This window comes from Heterocephalus glaber, unplaced genomic scaffold (assembly GCF_053883595.1).
Source record: "Heterocephalus glaber isolate CG9 unplaced genomic scaffold, H.glaber_assembly_v1.0 deba00001781, whole genome shotgun sequence".
NCBI lineage: Eukaryota > Metazoa > Chordata > Mammalia > Rodentia > Bathyergidae > Heterocephalus > Heterocephalus glaber.
The window spans coordinates 10513782-10536760 of NW_028258467.1; the positions used below are offsets into that span (position 1 = coordinate 10513782).

Here is a 22979-nt window from a genome sequence, read left to right on the forward strand (position 1 = left end):
ATCCAGGGGAGCCAAAACTATCCCCAGATATTGCCAAATTTTCCCCGGCCTAGATCCCCACAACTGTTCTTCAACGATAAGGGCAGTGTCGCCTCCCCTGAAAGTTCTCGCTGTCCTTGCTCCAGGCTCCACTTCCCTCGCACTGCAAATTCCCTCACAATGTGTGTTTACTCTGGGTCTCCCCACCCCACCCCCCCCGCCGTGAGACTGGAGCCGTGTGTGTTTCTCCTCTGTGCTCCTGCCGCTGGCACAGCATCTGCCTAGTAGGAAGCAGACCTCTGTCCTCTTGACAACCACTCATCAACTGCATTGGAGAAAATGGGTGACAACCAAAAGAGAGGCTGGTCTGCCTCCTGGTGCCAGGATTCAGAGAGATTTGATTGAGCTCAGGAATCAAAGGCAAAAGGGGATGTGCACTCCCAGAGGGAGCAGGCAGAAGTTGACTCCCAATCAGCTGCCAAACTCAGCTCTCTATCCCTGGGTGGCTTTGCTAATAACCACAATCTTTTCTGTTTTAAATTGCAAGAGTTTTGTTTTTGTAAAAGGCCAGAAGTCTTACAGGGTTTTCTTGAGGCTCCTGTTCCCTGAGGCAGGGATGCAGCAAGGATTATCATGGCTGCCACCTACAGAAGAGAAAGGCAGGAAGGCTGCACTGCCAGGAGGACCCAGAGGGTACAGGGAGGAGGAAGAAGGCCAAGGTCAGGCCAGTGTCCCAGAGGGGCCACTGGCAGGAAGCTGCCTTTCAGCAAAGCCCCTCTGAGGGCCAGGATGGGTGCTAGGTAGAAACCACCCCCTTCTCAGCTGCAAAAGATCTGGGCTGAAGGGGAGGGAGGGAAACCCTGTTCCCCACCACCCAAAGGAGGGGCATCAGGAAGCTGCATGTGCACACACACACACACACACACACTGCACACCCCCAGCATACATACTAGCCTACACATTTGCAAATACACACACAAAACACACATCTATACCACACACATGTTAACAGACACCTATTCAAAGACACACAAAACCCATCCACAGCACGCACATACTCAGAACCTCACACATTCACAACACGGATACAACCCCACATGCTCAAAAATGTACACACATACTCGAAAACACGTGCATGCATGCACACACAGCCACTCACAGTCCCACACACTCCAAATACACACAAATACATGCACTCACAAATATCCACACAGCACAGGCAAACCCCACATACTTCTCCTCAGACACACACTACACTCCCACACCAGCATCCCCATTTTCTGTATGTCCATCTCTGTCCCTGAGTACACCATTGCTGAGGCTGAGATGCAACTGGAGGATCAAGGTGTGGGAGACACACAGTTGTGGGGGGACTGATGGGTCCTCCGTGCTCCAGATAGGGTGTTCTGTGTTCAGCAAGAGCAGCCACAGCCTGGAACCTTCACTGATGCCTCCAGCTGTGGGAGGAGCTTCTGCCTACAACATCTCTGCCTTTACCTGAGGCAGAGCCAATGACAGAGCCACCCTAACACCCAAGGGACCACGTGACAGGGCAGAGTTCCAGGTGTTAATTGACAACAACCAATGGCTTTTGTGCTTCCATAAATCTTACCACTTTTATCATAATAAAGTGAAGTTAAAGTTGAAGAGCTCGCTTCTTCCATCAGACCTTCCTGATGGTTCAGGCTAATTTTTACCAGCTAACTCTTCCAACAACCAGCCTACAAAAGGTATAATGCAGAGTAGGAATTCCAGAGGGAAAGATGTGCAAAGTAAATCTTAATAAATTTTGAATCATATTATCAATGTATTGGGTGGGGTGTGGGCTTGATAATTAAAGAGAATCTTCTGTAAAAGGTTCAATAAAATGACAAATTCCTCTGTAACAAGATTACTCACTCTGCTATGCCTTCTCCCCAAAGCTAAGTTGTTATATAAAAGCTTTGCTTTGCACAAGTCAGGCGAATTCCTTAAGGCAAGACGCTGTCTGTAAAGTCTTTGAAACACAAGTACCTCTAAGATAAGGGGTCTAAGTGGGGCCTCTCGACACTTGTCTGTCGCAGAGGGGTCACTTAATGCCTCTACCCTTGTTTTTTCATTTATAAAATGGAGATTAGTCCCTGTCTCCCAGGAACACTATAAGGGCTAAGGGTGTTTATATATACTGCCTGGCATATACTGTGCGCTCGATAAATGCTCACTGACACTTTGTTATGGTCATGCTCTTCTCCCAACGCCAATCTTCATCTCTGAATCTATACATCTGACTGACTCCATGGAACCTAGTACAAATCCCACCCCCATGATGTCCTTCTATGTCCATGTCCCTGCTAATTGAAAGTAAATAATTTCTCCTGTAATGAGCACTGGTCTGGCCCTCTCCCCAGTTACCTTTCTATATCACAATGCAGTCCCAGTACATCATGCACTGTCTCTCTACCATAATTCCCAGGCTCCATGTAAGACTCCTTCCTGGGTACTGAGATGCACCAGTAGGGCACCATGAAAGTTTCTGTTAGTAGCCACAGTGTGACAGCCCTTGTGGTTTGCTCCTCAATGTGCAACAACCCCTCACCACCAAAACATTGTTCTAAGATAAACATAGATTTCCTTACAAAATGCACCACCCATGTGGTAGTTGCATCACCCACATGGTAGTTTTAAAATATGTCCACAAATTTTTCAGTATTGCACCTACTCACTGCAACTTCATGAGAAACTCTAAGCCAGAACCCCCAGTTAAGTTATTCCCAAATTCTTGACCCACAGAATTAGTGAGATAACAAATACCTGTTGTTGAAAACTTCTAAGTCCTGGGAAGTACTTGTTATGCACCAGTAGCTAACTGATGCACCCAATCGGTACCCAGTTCAGGATGTTGATCCAAGCCTGGATAAAGATGGACCATAAAACTCTGCCAGGGTAGGGAGGGGATTCTAGGGGGAGGAAGGTTTACTCACTCCTAAGAAGCCATAGGAAGATAAAGTCTCCTCTCTGTTATGTTTGTATCTGAGTGTGACACCCCCCACAGCAAGAACCATTTTGGTACCGGCCTGTGAGTGAAGCCAACACCAAGGGTAGTTGGACAGAGAGGATTTCTTTTAAAAGCTGTGTTCTTGGGCCAAGGATTTAGCTCAGAGGTTCTGCTGCCTGCCTCACAAGCGAAAGGTCCAGAGTTCGATCCCCGGTACCAAAAAAAAAAATACCAGGTTCTTAATAATACTACTAAGTACCAATCCCAAAGCCTGGTCTACTTCAAAGTTATAGTCATGGGAGATAATGAATTTATACCTTATATAAACTACTTGAATCAAAGTTTTCACTTCCATCCAAACACTTCCATGAAACACATCCCAACTCATTCAAAGAGATACATGTAAGGGGCTATCTGCACTTTACACTATGCACTGTCTTTGATACTTCCTACAGATGATTTATAATCTCTTCAGGATCCTGGAGATAATGATCATGCTTAATCCATTTAGGTATCATCCCCACTGTACAGAGGAGGAAACTGAGGTTCCTTGAGGTTGTTGCAGATCCCACAGCTAGTGAGAGGCACAGCTGGGGTTCTGCTTTTGAACTCAAGTTGGCATTCTTCCCAAGACACCATGCTAATCATCAAAGGGGCTTGCAAGGATAGTGCTCTGAAATTTGCCCAGAAAGGCAACTAGGACTACAGCAGCCACAAGTCCAAACCTTCAAAGCTAGCTCCTTATCTTTGTGTGACACTGAACTTTACCCTCTGCCAAGTACCCTCCAAAGCTGGACAGGTCACAATGTGATTTTCCACTTCTCACTATAGAAGATATTATTTCTCAATATCCTACCAAGGCACCACCAACCTTCAGTTCTCTCTGCTAGGAAAGCTTCTTTGAACATTCTAGCCCTCTGTGAATGCTCCCTGCTGGACTGGTAACTCGAGCCACAAAGTTTAGTGCTAAAGAGTTTCCAAATTCTTTCAAGCATGCTAACTCAGCACCATCAGGAAATTCACCTCCTGAATGCTCTTCCTGAGGTATTACACCATTAGGCCCAATAGGGTACTTAATATATGCTTGCCCACTGTCTGACCCACGGAAATCAAATACAATATTATTTTCTAAGTCGTGCATTTTTGAGACATGAGAAATCCTCTGCTGAAAAGTTTGACTTACCTGGCCTTTTTTCAGCCTCTTCTTTCCTCCAGGCCTCTTGAAGTCTTTCCTTATTCCACTCTGAAACCCCTAAATTAAGCCATCAAGGCTTTCACTGGGTTCTGTATTCACCTTGTTTAAGAAAACAAGCATCTCATTGCTTTATTTTTATTTTATTTTTTGGTACTGGGGATCGAACTCAGGACTTTGCTCTAGTGAGGCAGGCGTGGCACCACTGAGGTAAATCCCCAGCCCTCCCATTGCTTTATGATGGTCTGGTCTTGAAAAGTTCTTCAGGAATCAGTTGTATAATCAAAACACATACATTTAATTTCCTAGTCACCAACAGCTGGTATACAGGAGATGCTCAGTAAATGTAGATGAACACACTTACCATTCAAATGCTCCCCAGCCTGCTGTGTTCCTGTTAACAGTTATCACTGGTCTCATCTCATGTTCCATGGTGATCAGATGTTTGAGTCTATCTCTCCTATTGACCTGAAAGTTGCCAAGGCCAACCGGTGGATTCTTTTCACCATAGCATCACTAACATCAAGCACAGGACACAAGGCAAGCATTCAAAAACTTACAGATGAGGATGTAATGATTGTGATCTGCTTAATTAAGCATTAAATGGGCTACTCTTCCCCAGTCAATGGCCAGTGAATTATTAGGAATACAAATAAAAGGGTCTTGAATTAAACATTCATTGTACCAAATAACCTAGAGAAAAAAGTTCAAAATAATGGAAATAAAGTCTTTGTAAATAGGGAAGGGAGGGCTAGGAATGGGGAAAAAATAAGAACCAAGATGCATTATGTAAAGGTACAATTCCCAATGAGAAATGTAATTGTGTTGTATACCTACAATGTACCAATAAAAGAATTTAATACAAAAAAAAAGTTCAAAATAATTTTTAAAAAAATTTTGGGGGGATGCCATTAGTTGATGCCATAGGCTTCTTTGAGTTGGTGGTTGCAGACCTGATTTAAGGATTTCTGATAAGGTCTGGCCTAGTTGTATCTCAGGAGTTCACAACCACCAAGTAGCATTGTTAAGAATATAGGCGTCCTACTCCAGGAAATTATTATTTTCCCTCCCCTAAAAAGAAAAAAGGGAAAAATGTTCTTCCTTTCCCTTCTGTTTACCAGGGGCCTCTGGCTAGTTCACAGCCCATGGTACAGCAGCCTCCACCTCGGGCCTTTGCACACTGCTCTGTACTGCTTGGCTGCGTAAGAGAGGTTCAAAGTCAGACACAGCTTCACCATCAATTAATCCTGACTGATCTTCTGCCAGAGGTGACGTCCTATCCTCAGCGTCTGGCAGCAAGCCTGATGGAGATATGAGATGCCAGACTGGGTCAGAGCAATGGCCCGTCCAGGCCACAGCACTGCCTGACAAAGGCATGCAGAGACATTTTGAAGAAAAGAGCTGTATGACATCAGTCATAAAAATGTGCAAAGTCCTTTTGCTGCAGATGAGTTTAGTAACCCCCAACTTCCATGCCCCCTTTCCTCATTTTCTTGAGGTGTTCACCCCTCCCCCATGAGGCTTGACATTAAATCCTTTTTGCCCTGTGCCAGGGTTTCTCAGCCTCTACCATACAGACATTTTGGACCAGATAATTCTTTACTGTGGGGGACTTCCTTGTGCATTACAGGATATTTTGTTGATCCTTGGTCCCTACATGATTGATAGGTACAAATATCACACACACACACATACACACACACACACTCACACATCCACACAACTGTAAGAACCAAAAATATCTCTCAACATTGCCCTTGAAGGGGAGGAAGTCAAAATTGTCCCCAGTTGAGAACCACTGCTCTAAGCCAAGATGGTAACTTTAGTTAATGATAGGACAGGTGAGAACACGTGATCCAGCTCTGACCAATGACATGAACAGAAGGCATCTTGAGGGTTTCTGAGAAATGTCTGCTCACTGTTAAGAAGTTATGAAATAGAAAAACCCTTTTCTTTTCCAGTGGCTGATATGTCTACATATATCATACCTGGAACTGCAGCATACATCTCATAACCACTCAAGGATATAGCAAATGAAAAGAATAAAAAAGATGAAAAAAGTTAGGTTTTTTTAAGCCTTGGCTCCCAATTAATATAACCAGTCCGAGTATCACTTGAAAACTTTTTATTACATAAGACAAGTATTCTTATTCATAAAATAAACTTGAGTTGAAATTTTGTTCATTGCAGTCCATAACATCACAATTTATACACCTTCTCATCTCTATAATTAAGCTTTTTTTTCTGGTACTGGAAATCAAACTCAGGACCTTGCACTTGCCAGGCAGGCGTGGCACCACTGAGCTATATCCCCAGCCCTATAATTAAACTTTTGCTCTCTCATTCATGAGTAGATGAAAACAGCACCTTAAATGCATTAAAACACCATAGAAGATGATTTAAAGAGCCCCAGATTTTAAGCTAGACAGAGCTAAGCTCAAATGCGTGCACAGAGAGAGAACGCGGTCACTATTTTAATCCTACATCTCCATGTTAGTAACAATACCATCAATTCTCTGCCCCTTTGAGTTTGCATGACAGTCAAATGCAATAACGCATAGAACAATGCTTCTTGGGTATCATTTTACTTTCAGTCTCTACCACCTTTTGGTGTCTGTTAACAATCATCACTCAGCTCTCAGACATCCAACTAACACTTGTTAAGCCTTATAACATGAAAGTGCTTTGCAGATCACTTTCTCAACCTTGGGCTGCTGTGGTTTTGGAACATACAAGTCTGTATTTTGTGGTTTTCCTGCACACAGTAAGATATTCAGCTGCATCCCTGGCTTCTACCCACTGGATACCAGTAGTACCCAACCCCAATCATGACAACCAAAGATATCTCCAGACTTTGTCAAACAAGGAGCATGTACAGTTACTCCTTACTGAAAACAACTGGTGTAGATGGAATACTCAGATGAAAATATTTGTTCCCCACCCTCAAGAAACTCACTTTATTATATATAAACAATTTTTTGCTATAAAATTATCATGAACATTATTTGTTAGCAAATAGATCTAGATTTAAATGCTGTGGGCATCACTATCAGTGTCAGTTTCTTCATCCATAAAATGGGAGCAATAAAGCCAAAGTTTTAGGAACATTTTCAAATTTAAGTAAAATTAATGCCTAGAAAGCATCTAATAAAATGCCTACTATGCAATTAGTACTTAATAAATATTAGGTTTGGTTAATATAATGTCCTCAGTTGAAGTTTGTTGTCTGCTTTTAGGAAGTAGAACTTACTTCCTATTAACCTTCTTCACTTTATTCCGTGATTCTACAGGCTTGAGTCCCATACCAGATATAGATGGCCTTGGAGATCTCCTGGATTCCTCGAATATACTTTTACCTTTTCTGCAAAGCCACCCTGACAACACCTGCATCTTTGTCAGAGAGTAGGTTTTGGATATTAGACCCCACGGTGCCAGCATGCTTGGTAGGTCAGAAGTGTCTGGGAATTAACATACTTCTCTCCATCCAGAAGCAGTCTTCAAAACGTGAACCTATTGGCTCTTAGACCCTCACAATGTAGGAGTATAAGTATCAGCAGCTCTCTCATCCCTTGGCAGGGACAATTCTCAGGCATGTCTTTTACATTGATTCACAGAGAATCCCTGCAGGATGTGGTCCCAGTTGCCCACTGCACTTTCTGGCTTAGTAACCCACCACTCAGTGGCAGTTTCCCTTCCTATACCACCCCGACTCTCCGAACTCAGGGCCCTGCATGGCCAAATAAACCAGGTGCACATTCTGGAGTGAGCACCCGCTCCTTGGGAAAACCCAGCTAAGACACTGTATTCCTGTCACTGAGTTTGGACTCTAGAAATCTAGTTACACCACCTGGGTAGAATCTTTTTTTTTCTTATTAATTTTGTGGCCTTCTGTGAGTTATTTAACCTCTCTATGACTTTGTTTTCTCTATGTAAAAAAGAGACAATAACCCTTACTTCATAAGGACTAAATAAGCTGGTTAGTATTTAATACCCACTTCACAAGAACTAAATAAGTTAGTATTTTTAAAATATTTAACATCACGATTGACAACTAGAAGACCCCACATACATAGTTATGCTTTTAAATCTCCTCCTATCTTTGCTAGTCTCCCTGGCAACCTGGGTCAAGTTTTCAGGGCGCAAGATTGCTGCCCATCATTTCAAACCAACGCATCAGGCATTGCTTATAAGAATCTTATCTCCAAAAATGGTCAACAGCAAGAAGGAAGTTTCTCCCATTTGCCCCAAGCACAATTCCAGACTTCCATGGTGAAGACACATGTGGGGACGTGTTGCCTGCAAACTGCCTGGGTTCCTGAACTTCAATTAACACTCAGAAAATGTGCCTAGATAGATCTGCATTTGCTGAATAATCCTATCTGACCTGGAGAGACAAGAGATATCAGTGTCCCCTAGTGCTGACATGGCCCAGCCCTGGGCCCTGAAGAAACAAGAACTCCCCAGGCTGCAGAATGGGCAGGCAACAGTCAGGCCTGTGGGACAGTGACGCCCTCTGCCACCCTCTGGCTCATAACCCAAAATGTTTCAATTCATAAAGGAGTCCCTACTTCTCTGTTTCCTGAATCCTTTCTGTATTGCAGCCTGGGATCTTTCGAGGCCAAGTTTCACATCTCTCTTTCCCGCTGACCTGAGGAAGGAGCAAGGAAAGAGAATTCTTTGACTCTGGGACCTGCCTGTCCAAAATTTTTGCAGACTTACTCTCCCTACTCTGAGCTATTTGCCTCCCAGTTGTTGCTCTCTTAAAAGACACCCAAAAGGATCAAAAATCTATACTAATAGCTTAATTTCCTGATATGTCATACTCCGCACTGAGATAGCCCTTTTAAATCTCAGATTTCTTCTTGGAAAATGCCCAACGAATTTCTTTCCCTGAAATTCATAGAGACCAGAATCTTGTTTTATATGAGTATAACAGTGAGGGTATAGGTTGCTTACTTATTTATTTAAATTTACTTGTAACTTACATTTAAGAGTTGTGTTCTATACTAGGCACTGTGCTAAGCATTTTACATTTGTTTTTTCTTAAAATCAGCCTCGCTGTGAGGACCAGATTGCCCTCTTTAATGGGCAATATCATGGCCAGGACATCCCAGTCCTCTTTCTTCCTTGACTTCTCTCCATTATGTTTAGCACCTTCTGATACAGTATATAACTACTTTCTTATTGTGTTCTTTATCTCTTCATAAAAATGGAAGTTCTAAGAGGGCAGCAAGTTTTTATATTTTTTATCAGTAGTGTTCCACTCATTAGAAGCATTTGGTTAATATTTGCCAAAGGAAAAAAAGAAATAACTGAATCTCCTGAGATCTTTCCAATAACTCAGTGGAGAAGCCACTGTTATCATGATACCCATATCCATACTCACAACTGCTATACCTACTGTGCAGAATAATGGACCCCAAACATGTCCATACCCTAATACTGGGAATCTGTGAATGTGTTCCCTTCCCTGGCAAAAGGGACTTTGCAAATGCGATCAAGGATCTTAACATGAAGAAGTTATCCTGAATTACTGGCTTGTCTGGTTGGCCCCAGTGTAATCTCAAGAGGGCAACAGGAGGGCCCGAGGGAAAGAGAGAACTGGAGATGCTACACTTCTGGCTGTGAAGGTGGAGGTAGGAACCATGAGCCAAGGAGTGAGTGCAGGTGGCCTGCAGAGGCTACAAAAGGCAAAGAAGCATATTCTGCCCCAGAGTTCCAGAGCCACACAGCCTTGCTTTTACAAACTTTGATTTTAATGCAATTAAAACCTATTTTGGAAATTTGTACCTTTACATAATATATCTTGTTACAAATTTCCAATGATGAATGTCATATTGTATACCTAAAATGTACCTATAAAATTAATTTTTTAGAAAAGTCTACTTTGGATTTCTGTTCTCCAAACCATATGACTCAGATAGTAAGTGTCAACACTTTAAGCTTCAAAGTTTGTGGTAATTTATTACAGCAGTAAGAGGTAACTAATATACCCATTATTCAGATGGGAAAGCCAAGACTCAGGGTCTCATCCTAGGTCTCCAGGGTAGTTAGGCAGTGAGAAATAGGCACAAATGTAGTCAGCCTAACTATCAAACTCTCCCACTTAAAAAGTCTAGGGAGTTGGCCAACAAAAAGAAACACTGTGCAACACTCAGCTCCAGAGATTTGGGGCTGTCACACTGTGACTACCTACTCATCCTGCAAACTCTTTGGTGCCTGCTGTATACCTGAGGCACAGGATTTCTTCTCCTTGGAATTTCCACCTCCCAGCTCAATGGGTTATAGTAAGCAATGAAAATACACAAATATGAAGGAGACACCATCCATATGGATTTCAAAGTCTGGAGGAAAGGACAGTACAAACTAATTGCAATAAACACTGCAAAGGTAAACTAATCAGGTACAGGGCACTGTCCTTTTGGAGGTGTCTCCTAGAGCCTAGACCAGGCCTGACTCATAGTAGGTGCTCAATAAGTATCTGCAGAATAAATGAATGAGTGAATGATAAACTCAAGATAATTTTTTAAAAACTGGTGTACAAAGCTGGAAGGGACTAATTATGTTGTGCCCGTGTGCGTGTGTGTGTGTGTGTGTGCGCGCGCACGCGTGCATGCATGCGTAGCTGAGGGGACATATCAGAGAATGGGTCATTTGAATTGAACTTTGCAGGATTCATAAGATTTGGCAAAGAGAAAGGCCATTCCAGGGAGAGAGAATAGCAGGAGCAAGGTCGAGAAAATAAAAAAACTATCAGGGAAAGCAGAACATTCCCAGATGACCATAATACTAGGCAGTGGCTCAGAATACAGACAGAGAAAGACTGACCAACTCTTGCCTGACCTAGGCTGACCGGCTTCTGGCATCATGCAGCCAGCTCAGACACTGGGGCAGAGGCTCTACATCGTTGGACAGGTATGTAATACATTGTGTGGGCCTCATAATGATGGATCTTCATTTCTTGCATAACTATCAGACACTAAAAAAGTTTTTTGTTTATGTTGGGAAATCTCACTCTACCTGTTTTGCTGACTTCAGTAGAAAAAATGCAGAATCATAATAAACTAGAAAGATAAGTTCCTAAGGGACAAGGACCAATGTTATCAGGAAATTTGAGAGGTAATTAACTCTTACTGTGGAAGGAAAATAATGGAAAGATAATACTGCTGTATTATTTTTATGATACAAGGTCTAGCCTGTGTAATAAGACAAGAAAGATTATTTCAGAAATAAATGTATTAAGAATAAAAGAAAACACTGACATTTACAAACAATAAGGTTCCCTGATGGAAATATCTAGGGTAATTGACAGGTAAATCATAAGAACTAATAAGAAATTGAGAATATTTTCAAAGAAACATCAATAAACAGAAAACAATAATTCCCCTAGGAAGATTCCCTATCAAAGGTTGATTTGCTCTAAATCTATAAATTTAGCACTTCTTTAATCAATCAATGGAACTTTTAATGGAATATGAGAATCTGTGCATAAAATTTATATCTAAGAATAAAGAGCTATGGAGAAAACAGGGAAATCATGATGAAGAGAAATGAGGCAGATGGACTTACAGTCTCAGAAACCAAGCCTTATTAGAAAGCTACGTTGATGAAGAAAAAAAGCCCCAGCCAGTATGAAAAAAAGCATGAAGACAAACAAAATGGCTCAATGGAGCAAAACAGTGTCCAGAAAGGGTTAGATAGTAAGGAGCCACTGCAAATTTGTGAGAAAATGGTGAGATTCTCAATAAATGATGCTGAAGTAATTTGCTCTCTGCATGAAAAATAAATAAAATTAGCTCCCTATTTCACAATACATACAAAATACATCCCAGATGGAGCAAATATCTAAATGTGAAAGATAAAACTTTCAATTTTAAAGGAAACATCTTTATATCACTGGGATAGCGAATCATTTCTTTTAAAAGATGCAAAATGTAAAATTCATTAAAATTTTTGAATGCTTCTGTTAAGATTTTTTAAAGGTTTACAATTAATACATAAATTTAAGATATAGTTGAGGACTGGGATTTTAAAATTATGCAATGTTTTAATAGATTAAAATGAGTATTCATTAAATATAAAAAATATACATAAATCAAAAAGAAAAATTAATTACCCTAATAGAAAAGAAGACCCGAATGGCCAATAAACAAGAAAATTATGCTCAATTTCCCAAGGAGTAAGATGAATGCAAATCAAAAACAACAGTAAGATTTGGCATGGGACCATAAATTAGCTCAATCATTCTCCAAAACAACTTGGCATTTCTAGTGATGTTGAAGGTACATCTTACAACTCAGGACTTCTACTTACAGGTATACTCAGTGAGTAAATTTGTCAAACGTGTGCAGATGTTCACTGATTTCACTGTTTTTGATAACCAAATAGTGTCCATCATTCCATTTATAAATAAGCAAATTTTTTATATATCTGCAAATAACTACCATCAGTTAAATCAACTAGAGATACATTTATAAAGAAATTAATCTCAGTAACATAATATTGACTTTGAAAAGGGTATATGCAGTATAGTATTGTTTCTAAAAAGCCTAAAACATGCTAATACTACATAGCACATATGGAAAGACATGTTTATCAGCTTCACATTGGCCGTTTGTTCTGATGAGGCAGAGGGGGAGTGAAATGAGGGTGGCAGGCTTCAACAACATCTTTATTTATATTCTAAAAACCTGAAATAAATGTGACAAAAATGTTAACATTTGTTAAATCTGAATAGTTGGTACATGGGTGTTTGTTTTATTCTCTGTTCTTGTCTGTATGTCTGAAATATCCCAGCATTTGTAAACCTTTTCTTTTTCTTTTTTGTAAACCTTTTCTTTTTAAAGAGAAAAAGAAAGGTTTCAAACACAATGATCTGACTGTTTCTCTAATACTTCTGAGTTCACCAGAGACATGTGAACCAATACTAAAGGATGCTCTGAACAAAGAAAATATCTGAGATCTCTGGCATTTGATGAACTGAAACCATCTGGCACGAACCTGCAAACCCTCTATTAAAAGAGTGCTGGTAAATTTAATCACTTAAATAGGCAACATCAAAATAGATACTTTTAAATTAAACCAAGCTCTTCCTTAAATAAATAAAAGAAACTCTGCAACAGAAATCAATTTATCCAAACTTCAGAATCACCAGCACTACAATAGCCCCTGGCCAGTCTACAGTAACAAAATCAACTGTGCATGTCCATAGCATATTTACCTGACATTAGGTTTAAGATTTTAAATACAGAATAATTAGAATATGAAATAGTGGTGTCTCTTTCTATATATGTGAATGGTAGGAATTATACCCAATGTAATTTCTTTCTCAGAACTACCGTGGGCACCAAAACACATTCCAGGCTGGACATAGTTGCAGACTAAACATTGCCGAAGTGTGTTAACACACACACACACACACACACACACACACACACCCCTCCTTCTAGGAGTCATGACCTAGACAGCTATGGAGCCATTCCAGTGATCAGCTTTTCTGAATACAGAGAAAAGCAGACAACAAACATTTAATAAGCACTTTCTAAATGTAAAGTGTCACTTTCTAAATGCATGTATGTAGTACAGAGGGGATAAATATGTATAGCAAAAATTGTACTATAAGGAAATTAATGATCTAACCAATACATCCATGCATATATCTAACAAACCAATCATGCATCCCTCCACCCCTTTGCTATCCCATCTATCCAACCTTCCACCTCTATCCATTCAACCCTACCTCTACCCACTCATCCATTCCAATCACTCATTCTCAACTCCATTCATACAACCCCTTCACATCTTTCCACCCTTCCAAACAGCCTCGTCCTCCCTTCCAACTCGACATCTACCCACGAAAGCATCTCCCATTGATCCACATATCTATCTCTTCAATTGTAAGAAGTGTTCCTCATCTTCATCATTGCTGGCTGCAATACCCAATACACACAACTTAAATGAAGGAAGGTTTGTTTTGGCTTATCAGTCCACAGCCACCTGGCTCCAAGGCAGAAACAGGATGGCAGAGAAGATGGTGGAGGAAATGGTTCTCATCCACAGCAGCCAGAAAGCAGAGAGAGAAGAGAGGAGACAGGGACAAGAATACAGCCTTCCAGGTCACATCCCCAGTGCCCTACCTCCCATCCAGCTTCACTACCTAACAGCAAGTCAGTTATAAGGCCCCATGATCCAATCACCTTTCATCCACATGAGAATTTGGAGAAACATTTTTTTTAGATCCAAACCATAATCTCTCCTAAATTCATCTCCAAACAGAATGTCAAAAATGTGACCTGATTTGAAAATAGGATCTTTGGAGATGTGATAAGGTAAATTAGGTAAAGTCATATTGGATTAGTGTGGGCTCCAATTCAACGACTGGTGTCCTACAAATGGAGAAAGCAAACACAGTCACAAACAGAAGGCCATGTAACAACACAACAAAAGACTAAAATGACGCATCCACAAACCAAGAAGCACCAATAATTGCTAGCAGCCACCAAAAGTCAGAAAAGACAGCAAAGAATCCTCTCTCCCTTAAAGTTCTCAGAGAGAACACCATCCTACCAGCACCTTGAGTTTGGACTTCTGGCTTAAAGGATAAATTCCTGTTGTTTTAGTCACTAAGTTTGCAATAAAGATGGTCCCCAATTTAAGATGGTTCAACTTGAGACTTTCCTACCTTACAATGCTGCAAAAGCCATACACATTCAGAAGAAATAAAATAACAAATTTTGACCTTTGATGTTCTTCTGAGTTTCTGATATGCAGTGTGAACCTCTCTTGTGATGCTGGGCAGCAGCAGTGAACCACAACTCCCAGTCAGCCCTGCAACCATGAAGAGAAACACCAGCCCTCTACTGCATGTTGTGTTTCTAAGCAATAACATTTGATAGGTTAGGTGTACTAAGTGAATTTTTTGACTTGGAATATTTTCAGTTTATGTGGGTTTATTGGAACATAATCCAATCATAAGTTTTGGAGCATCTGTATTTTGACAGCCCTAGGAAACTAATATCTTGTTAACACTCTCCCCACCTACCACTCCTCAATCCCCAGCCATAATCTTCCCAAGTATCCAAACCTCCACCCACCCAATTTTCTGTCCCTTCTTTCCAGCCTCCCATCTGCCATTCATTCATCTATCCATTCCATCCATCTACTTCATCCATTACCTATTCCACCCATCCAGCCACTATTTACTCCATCCTTTGTTCATTCCACACATATATCCATCCATCTTTCAGCTATACACACATACTTTATTTAGGGTCTACCTCCCAAGTATTGTTCTGTGTACAACTCGCCATAGCAGTAGAAAGATATCATGAGTTTTTCCTCCCATGTATGCTAATATCCTCACTAATATCAACAGACCCCAAGTACAACTCTAAAGTAAATACAACAGGCTTGTTGAGCAAACTGAGAACTAAAGCAAGTTCCTTCGACAGTCCTGCCACCTGCATCTTTATTGGTGGCACTTAAGTGTTTCAAGTATAAGAGTTCTGGAGCCTTCACCAGGTCATGAGTAATATACCCAAGGTTACTTCCTCAGTGGAATAGGGATATTAAATGGGTAATCTGAATGAATACAAATAGACACTTACATATTGTACTAAATTCTATGAACGTAAAAACTCAGTTCTACAAAGCAGATAAAAACCAAGGCCAAGGTACTAAATATATTGGAGCATCCTGGAAGGCTGCTACAAATCTGGAAAATAAGACAAACTCATCAGAAGTGAAACATCAATTCCCAAATGTAGTTAATACAGGATCAGCGGTTTGTTGAGTTTGGAATAAGTGCCACATGCTTTCAGAGAAGGGGAGCTCATTGCAGGATGCAAATGTTTCTTGCAGAAAGATCTGCCCAGACCCTGAAGGACCAGTGGGATTCAAGTAAAGGGGGAGGGGAAAGACGTGTCTATTTTTAAGGTAGCCAGAATGAAGGACCCATTCATTCATTCCTGGGAATCTTGACCTCCCCATTTTTATGTGCTGATGAAATCATCAGATTCCTTCTCAGAACAAAGCTGCTAAATAACTAAAATAAAATATATTGGATTACAAAGATGAATTACATTGAAATCCAGTCATAATGATTTTTAAAGCTAACCCGGAGATACATATGTGTCTGTACTGATGTGCTAAATCACAAAAACCTGTGCTGTGTCTGCTAATGACAATGGCTTTAAAGTAATTTAGTGAAAGTAAATAATTCTGAGATGTCTGTAACCACAGTAATGTGATATGAAAATATATATGATTTCTCTTGGTGGAAAAATTGAAGAACCATGATATTACTGTGGATTGTTGCTACTGTTCACAATGAAAGGCAATGAAATTTTCAGTTAGAGCTAAGTGAAAATAGGTAATTCTTTCCCCATCCAAGTTTACAGGCCACTAAATTCTATCCACAGACCTCTTGGGGGCCCATTTAAGTAACGTATGTGTTTAGGTATTTATGTATTCATCCACTTTTATATGTACTCATTCATCCCCTGAATCCTGTGTGTTTAAGACATTCCTGGTAAGCACTAGGAACACACTGAGGCAAAAAGACAGATGTGATGCCTTCCCTAATGAGCTTATATTCTAGTGCATAGACAGTCAATAAGCAGCTAAGTAAACAAGATAGTTACAGATTGTTATAACTGCTGGAAAAGGAATCAACAGGATGGCATCATAGAGATTCACTATGGTGGGGAGACAGCAAGCCCACTGGGTGTGGGTCCCCATAATGAACAATCTACACAAAAGCACAGGGAGCCACCATACCGAAAAAGGGGTCCTGACAAGGACCCTACAATAGGGGAGAAGCTAGAGTGTCTTGGGAGCAGGAAGGTGGTCCATGCAACTGGACCGGTGATAAAAATAGGAGAGGGAGAAAGTAGAAAGAGATGGAAGAGCTGCCAGGTAATGCTGGGCCTCATGGACATGGTTATGGGCTTGGGTTGCATTGGAAGGGCAGTGTGTACCACCGAGGCAACTTATGTGGGCAAGTAACAAAATGGGATTCTATTGCTGGAAGAAAATATCTTTAAGTGCTGAGTGGAGAATGGACGGTTGAAGAAAAGACAACTGGCAGAAGATACCAGCTGCACTCATCTGGGTGGGGGATGGTAGCTTGGGCTGTGCCCCGGGTTAGGTGGTGCAGATGGGGCCCTCACAGGCAACTCCTCAGCTAATAAGTAGCCAAAGGCAAGGAAGTGCTCAGTCTCAGGGCCAGGCAAGTGCAAGGTTCTGCCAGCCTCAGCTAGGACTGGTGGTAGAGAAGGGCAGCTGAAGATGTATTTATTGTGGGAATTTCTGAAGTTCAGAAATGAGTGGTAATTTGAGAAAAGAAATTATGTAAAAGACTCAAGGGCGTCTTAACCAAAGAAGGACCTTTTACTTTCTCTTATAACTAATGAAGCCACATGGAATTAAACAGATAAAATAATACACACTGGTCTGACAAAAAGATTAAGCTAAGTGGATTGAAAGCTTGGGTATTGTGCATTTAGACAATATTAAGTTAGTCAATGAGTCCAAATCCAGTAAGGACAACAAAAGCCATTCTAGGTGCTTTTACCAGAGATGGTCTAACACTGAGGAATGGTTACACAGGAGCACGAGGACAGGAGAGAGACAAGACAAGGAAGCCACTTATACCCCAGGGAGGCAGGGAAAGGGGGTAAGAGGGAGGTGATACTACCTAAGCTGGGGTATCCCACAGAAGGGACCACCTAATGGGACTGGAGTCTGGAGGTTGCCCATCCTCAGCTGGTGGAGACATCTCCCAAGGCAGAGGAAGTGCAGGCAACATGCCCTGAGGCCTAGACAAAATGTGTCCCTGCAGAGTGCAGAAGAGCAGAGAATGGATTGAGGACAGTGAAGCAGATAGCCCAGAGCTAGAGAGGAAGTCCTCATGGTATGATCCTCCAGATAAGAAAGAGAGGTGAAATTAGCAGGTGCCAGCATAAACCACCTTTAGGGGTGGTGCTCAGTGATTTCTGATATCACCTCAGTTTCTTCCCACACATGATCTCAATGTGGCCCCACCACAGCCCATTCTATGAACAAGAGAATTAAGGCTCAGCAAGATTGAGAAACCTAGGCAGGAATCCTCAGCCAGTTCAGTGGCCAAGCCAGCATTTAAATCTGTGTCTGAGTGATTCCAAAATTTTTATTCTTTCCTCTGACACCCATTATTCTTTGGAAAACAATATCTGCTATTCATTAAATGCTAACGACATGCTAAAATCTGTTCTCGGTGCTCAGTACTCAACGTATCATTTATTCCTGAAAGAAAAACATGATTATTTGTATCACCATCTTCATTATCATCATCATTGCTATTATTATGATTTCAATTTATGGATGAGGAAATTAGAGCTCAGAAAAGTTAATAACTTCCCCCAAATCACACAGCTCTTAAAAGAGATTCAAAGCCAAGTCTGATGAAAGCTCGTGCTTGCTCTTTTTTTTTTTTTTTTTTTTTTGTGAAGGGCTTTTGTTTAATACATCTGAAAAGAATGCATATACAAAGATTGAGACATGAGAAAGCATTGGTTCAACACTAATGTAATCTACAAGTATTAGGATTTTGGGGAAGGTGAAAAAAATTACCTAAACATTTTAAAACTTGGAATCTGTAACAAAAATAAGCTGATAAAACCCCTATTAACACTTATGAAAACAGTCTTCATAAGACTCCTTGTATGATCTTTATTAAACTAGAGAGCCTCAACCGGTTGCTATAGGGTTCCTCATATGCAAAACAGAAATAAGGGGATTTCCCTAGCTGGTCCCCATGTTGGTAAGTGTTCTTCCCCGCCCCCACCCACCCCCAGCTTCTTAATGAAGCAGGCCTGCATCCTCATAACCTGAAAGAGGATGCCAGTTATCCCCCAGGCATCTGTCTTGTAGCACCACCCCTAATATTTCCTCCGTGTGTAAGATTTTCAGCTGGGTTCTAGGAACACCAAACACCACTGAGTTGCAAACCTATGCTAAGCATATAAGACAATGACTGACAGGGGGAAAATTTTTTAATTACAAACTCAATCCATTTGGTGTATTTCAAAAGATGCAATACTTTTCTTCATTTATCAGTGAAAGAAGTTAAAATTAACTTCAAAAAAGAAATTAGCAAACGGCAAACAAACTTCCTTGAAAGTCACAGTCGCATATAGAGTGCATCCTAGAAAAGAGGAGGGGCAAGACAGCTTCCACCCACTTTCATGAGTTTCATCAAATACTGGATCTACTCAAGGGTGGAGAGAAAAAAGGCAACTTTCAAAAAGGAGTATATTATTAAATGAGGCATTTACTATACTCCTTCCTGAGAGCACCAGGTAGGGAACACGTTTTTCTAAACTAGGTCTAGGAAGTGGAATGTGGAATCAATCCATCCTCCTCCCCTAAGGGCTTTCCACTGGTTAATGAATTAAAAAAACAAGACCAAAAAACAAACCCACACACACACTTCCCCCCAAAAAAGAAGGGGAAAAAAAATACTAAGATGTCCCAGATTACTCTCAAGTGGAACCAGGGAGCAGCTTCAACAATTCAAATTAGTCTGTTACAGAGTCATCACAAGCATGCCTTACTTTTTAAACAACAAAAAAAGTTTTTTTGAAACAACAAAACAAAAACTAGTACTGATCACTTTTCTGACAATCACAATTACTCAAAATTAACCAGTACTGGGAGGGGTGGGGGGGCATATCTATTGGCCTTGTTTCACACGAGTGCATGTGGGTAGGTGAAGGGCATTTGTCATTATTGCAGAAATGAATTTTAATTTTTAATCTTTAGTTTGATTTAAACGTTTCTTTTAGTATGATGCCGACACCAGCTGTGCAGAAAGGGATCTGGAGAGATGTTTATAGCAGCACACACCTGTGGCTCTTCTTCTGTTCTGGAGGTTCCAGGGCAGCCAATATTGCTTCATCAAACACATTCTTTAGGCCTTTCTGTGTGAGTGCAGAACACTCCACATACTTGACAGCCTTCAGATCTCGGGCCAGCTTTTCAGCAGTCTCTGGAGTGATAGGTTTCTGTTTGTTCTTGGCAAGTTTCTCAATAGTAGAAGGGTCATCTCTGAGATCAATTTGGGTCCCAACAAGTAAGAAAGGAGTCTTTGGACAGTGGTGAGTTATCTCAGGCACCCACTTTTCTTTCACATTTTCAAATGAGGATGGAGAGACCACTGAAAAACAGACTAGAAATACATTTGTTTGTGGATAACTCAATGGTCATAGTCTGTCATAATCCTCTTGTCCTGCAGTATCAAAAAGCCCAAGAGTATATGGCTCTCCACCAATCATAACTGTGACTGCATAGTTGTCAAAAACGGTTGGTACATATTCAGATGGAAATTTGTTTGTTGTATAAGATATCAGGAGACATGTTTTACCAACAGCACCATTGCCCACAACAACGCACTTAATTGTCTGCATTGTGGAAATAGTTAAATATTTCAAATTTGATGTTGACCTCAGCTTCTCTGCCCTTGTGCTTGCTCTTTATTATTGCAAGCTACACCATCTTTCATTCACAATACACCCAAAAAGCACACTTCAAAACATCCTCAAATCTAATTTCCTACCATCTGTATCAAAGTAATTCAGAAAGGCATTGCCACAGAAAGTGCAGAAAGTTTCCAACCCAATGACCATTCTCTTCTTGAGTAAGAGAACTCTAATTTAATTCTAGGAATAGTGTTTCCAAGTAAAATATTGTACACCCCCACCTCCCTTCCCGTTGAAGGTAGCCAATAATATGTAGACTGAGAACTTCTGAGCTCCTGAAGAAGAGACATGGCTCAAATATGTTCTTTTTGCTCTTTATTTCCCCTTTTCTGCTTCCTGCTTTGAGTGTGAATATGATGGCCAGAGCCCCAGCAGCCATTCTGGATCATAAAGCCACTCTGATACAACAAATCATGTCTTAGAATTACCACAGAAATACAGAAAGATACATGATAATCACATAAAAACACCTACCAGCCCGGGACCAATCACCTACAGACTCCTTTCACCAGAAATAAACTTCTATTTTATTTAACCAACTGATTTCCAGACCTATTTACGGCAAACACAATCCTAATCAAATGCATGTTCCTATTCACATTGCTTACTAAAAGCCAAACGCAGGAGGGCAAAGATTCTTCTGCATACTCATTTCCACTCATTCACTCTGCTTTAAATACAGTCAACTGTGTGTCTCACTTTGGTTGACTGAGTGCCACTCAAAAAGAAGAATTTTCTTCCTTGATGCTTCCAAAAACGGCTCTCCAACTCACAGTAAAATAACTCTGGGGCAGAGAGAGGTAGTGTGATATTACATATGTCATTATAACTTTAAGTACCTCTTTTCCCAAACTTAGAGAAGGTTAGCAGTGGCAAAGGCACAAAGAAAGGCACGTGATGAAGAGGATATGTTGGAAAGTGCCTGGGGTGGGGAAAGTAGAAACTAATGAGTGAATGTCAGCTTCAACCAATGTCAAGTACCAATCAGCAGTGAAGAAAGGAAGGTGGTCTCTCCAAAAGGGAGAGAGGACACCTTCACCAACAGAACAGAGAGGCAGACCTAGCCCAGCACCCAAAGGAGACGCTTCAAGCCAGTGCCTGTCCCTGTAGATGGTGACAGGTTGTCCAGTCAGCCTCTCTGCTGAAATCAGAAGGGACTTTTGTAATCATTTTCTCGGTGTCCCCATTATGTAAGGGATCCAGTGAGGCTCAGTCAGGGTGACAGCCTAACCAAAGTCACATAGAAAATTGGTGGCAGGGTGGGTGAGGCTGGGAGCCCAGGTTCTACACGTGCAAAGTCCTCCATGGAGGTTGTGCCTCCTCAGAGTCAGGAGGGGCACCTAAGGACGAGGTTGTAAACATTTTCTACAAAAGGTCAGATGCTGAACACTTTGAGCTGCAAACTCAGCCCTGCTGTGTCTGTAGCATAAAAGCACCCAAGACAGTATTAAACAAAAGAATGTGGCTCTGCTCCAACAAAAGGCACTTACAAAACCAGGCAGTCTAGAACATATAAAGAACTCAAAAACTTAGATTACCAAAATAAAAGACCCAATCAACAAATGGCCAATTGAAATGAATAGTCACTTCTCAAAAGAAGAAGGACTAATGGCCAGTAGGTACATGAAAAACTCCCCAGCATCTTTGACCATAAGAGAAATGCAAAACAAAACAACTCTGAGATTCCACTTAATGCCAGAAAGAATGACTATAGTCAGAACTCAAAGAGCAACAAATGTTGGCCAGATTGTGGGAGAAAAAGGAGCCATTCTACATTGTTGGTAGAGATGTAAACTAGTAGAACCACTTCGAAAATCAGTATGAAGATTCATCAAAATACTAAAAATAGAAATTCCATCTGACCCAGCTATTCCTCTTTTGGATATCTTCTTAAAAGAGTTAAAGACATCATATTACAGTGATCCATGCATGTCTGTATACATAAAAATCTTAATAGCTAAATCTTGTATGTGGCTTATATTTCCATCATCAGATGAATGAGTAAAGAAAATATAATATTTATACACAATAGAGAACTATTCAGCCATAAAAATGATAAATTTGAATCATTTTTAGGAAAATGGATGTACCTTGAGGCCATAATGCTAAGTGGATAAATCAGACACAGGGGGTTAAATATTGCATGGCTTCTTTTATATAAGAACCCCCAAATATAAATAATGTAAAGAACAAAATAAAAGGTAAATGACAGGAACCAGGAAGAGACAATGTGGAGATGGGAAAGGAATCTGGAAGGGGGGGGGAGATAGAAGGGAGAGGAAAAGAAAGGGAAATAAAAAAGTAACAAGGTTCAAGA

The 22979-nt window shown here is 40.8% G+C and overlaps 1 protein-coding gene and 1 pseudogene across 2 annotated transcripts in view; both read right to left on the reverse strand.

Annotated features, from left to right (window-relative positions):
- Grin2a (glutamate ionotropic receptor NMDA type subunit 2A) overlaps nt 1–22979 on the reverse strand; it is a 379678-nt gene that overhangs the window by 254375 nt on the left and 102324 nt on the right. The window lies entirely within an intron of this gene.
- LOC101716350 (cell division control protein 42 homolog pseudogene) lies at nt 20000–20656 on the reverse strand (annotated as a pseudogene).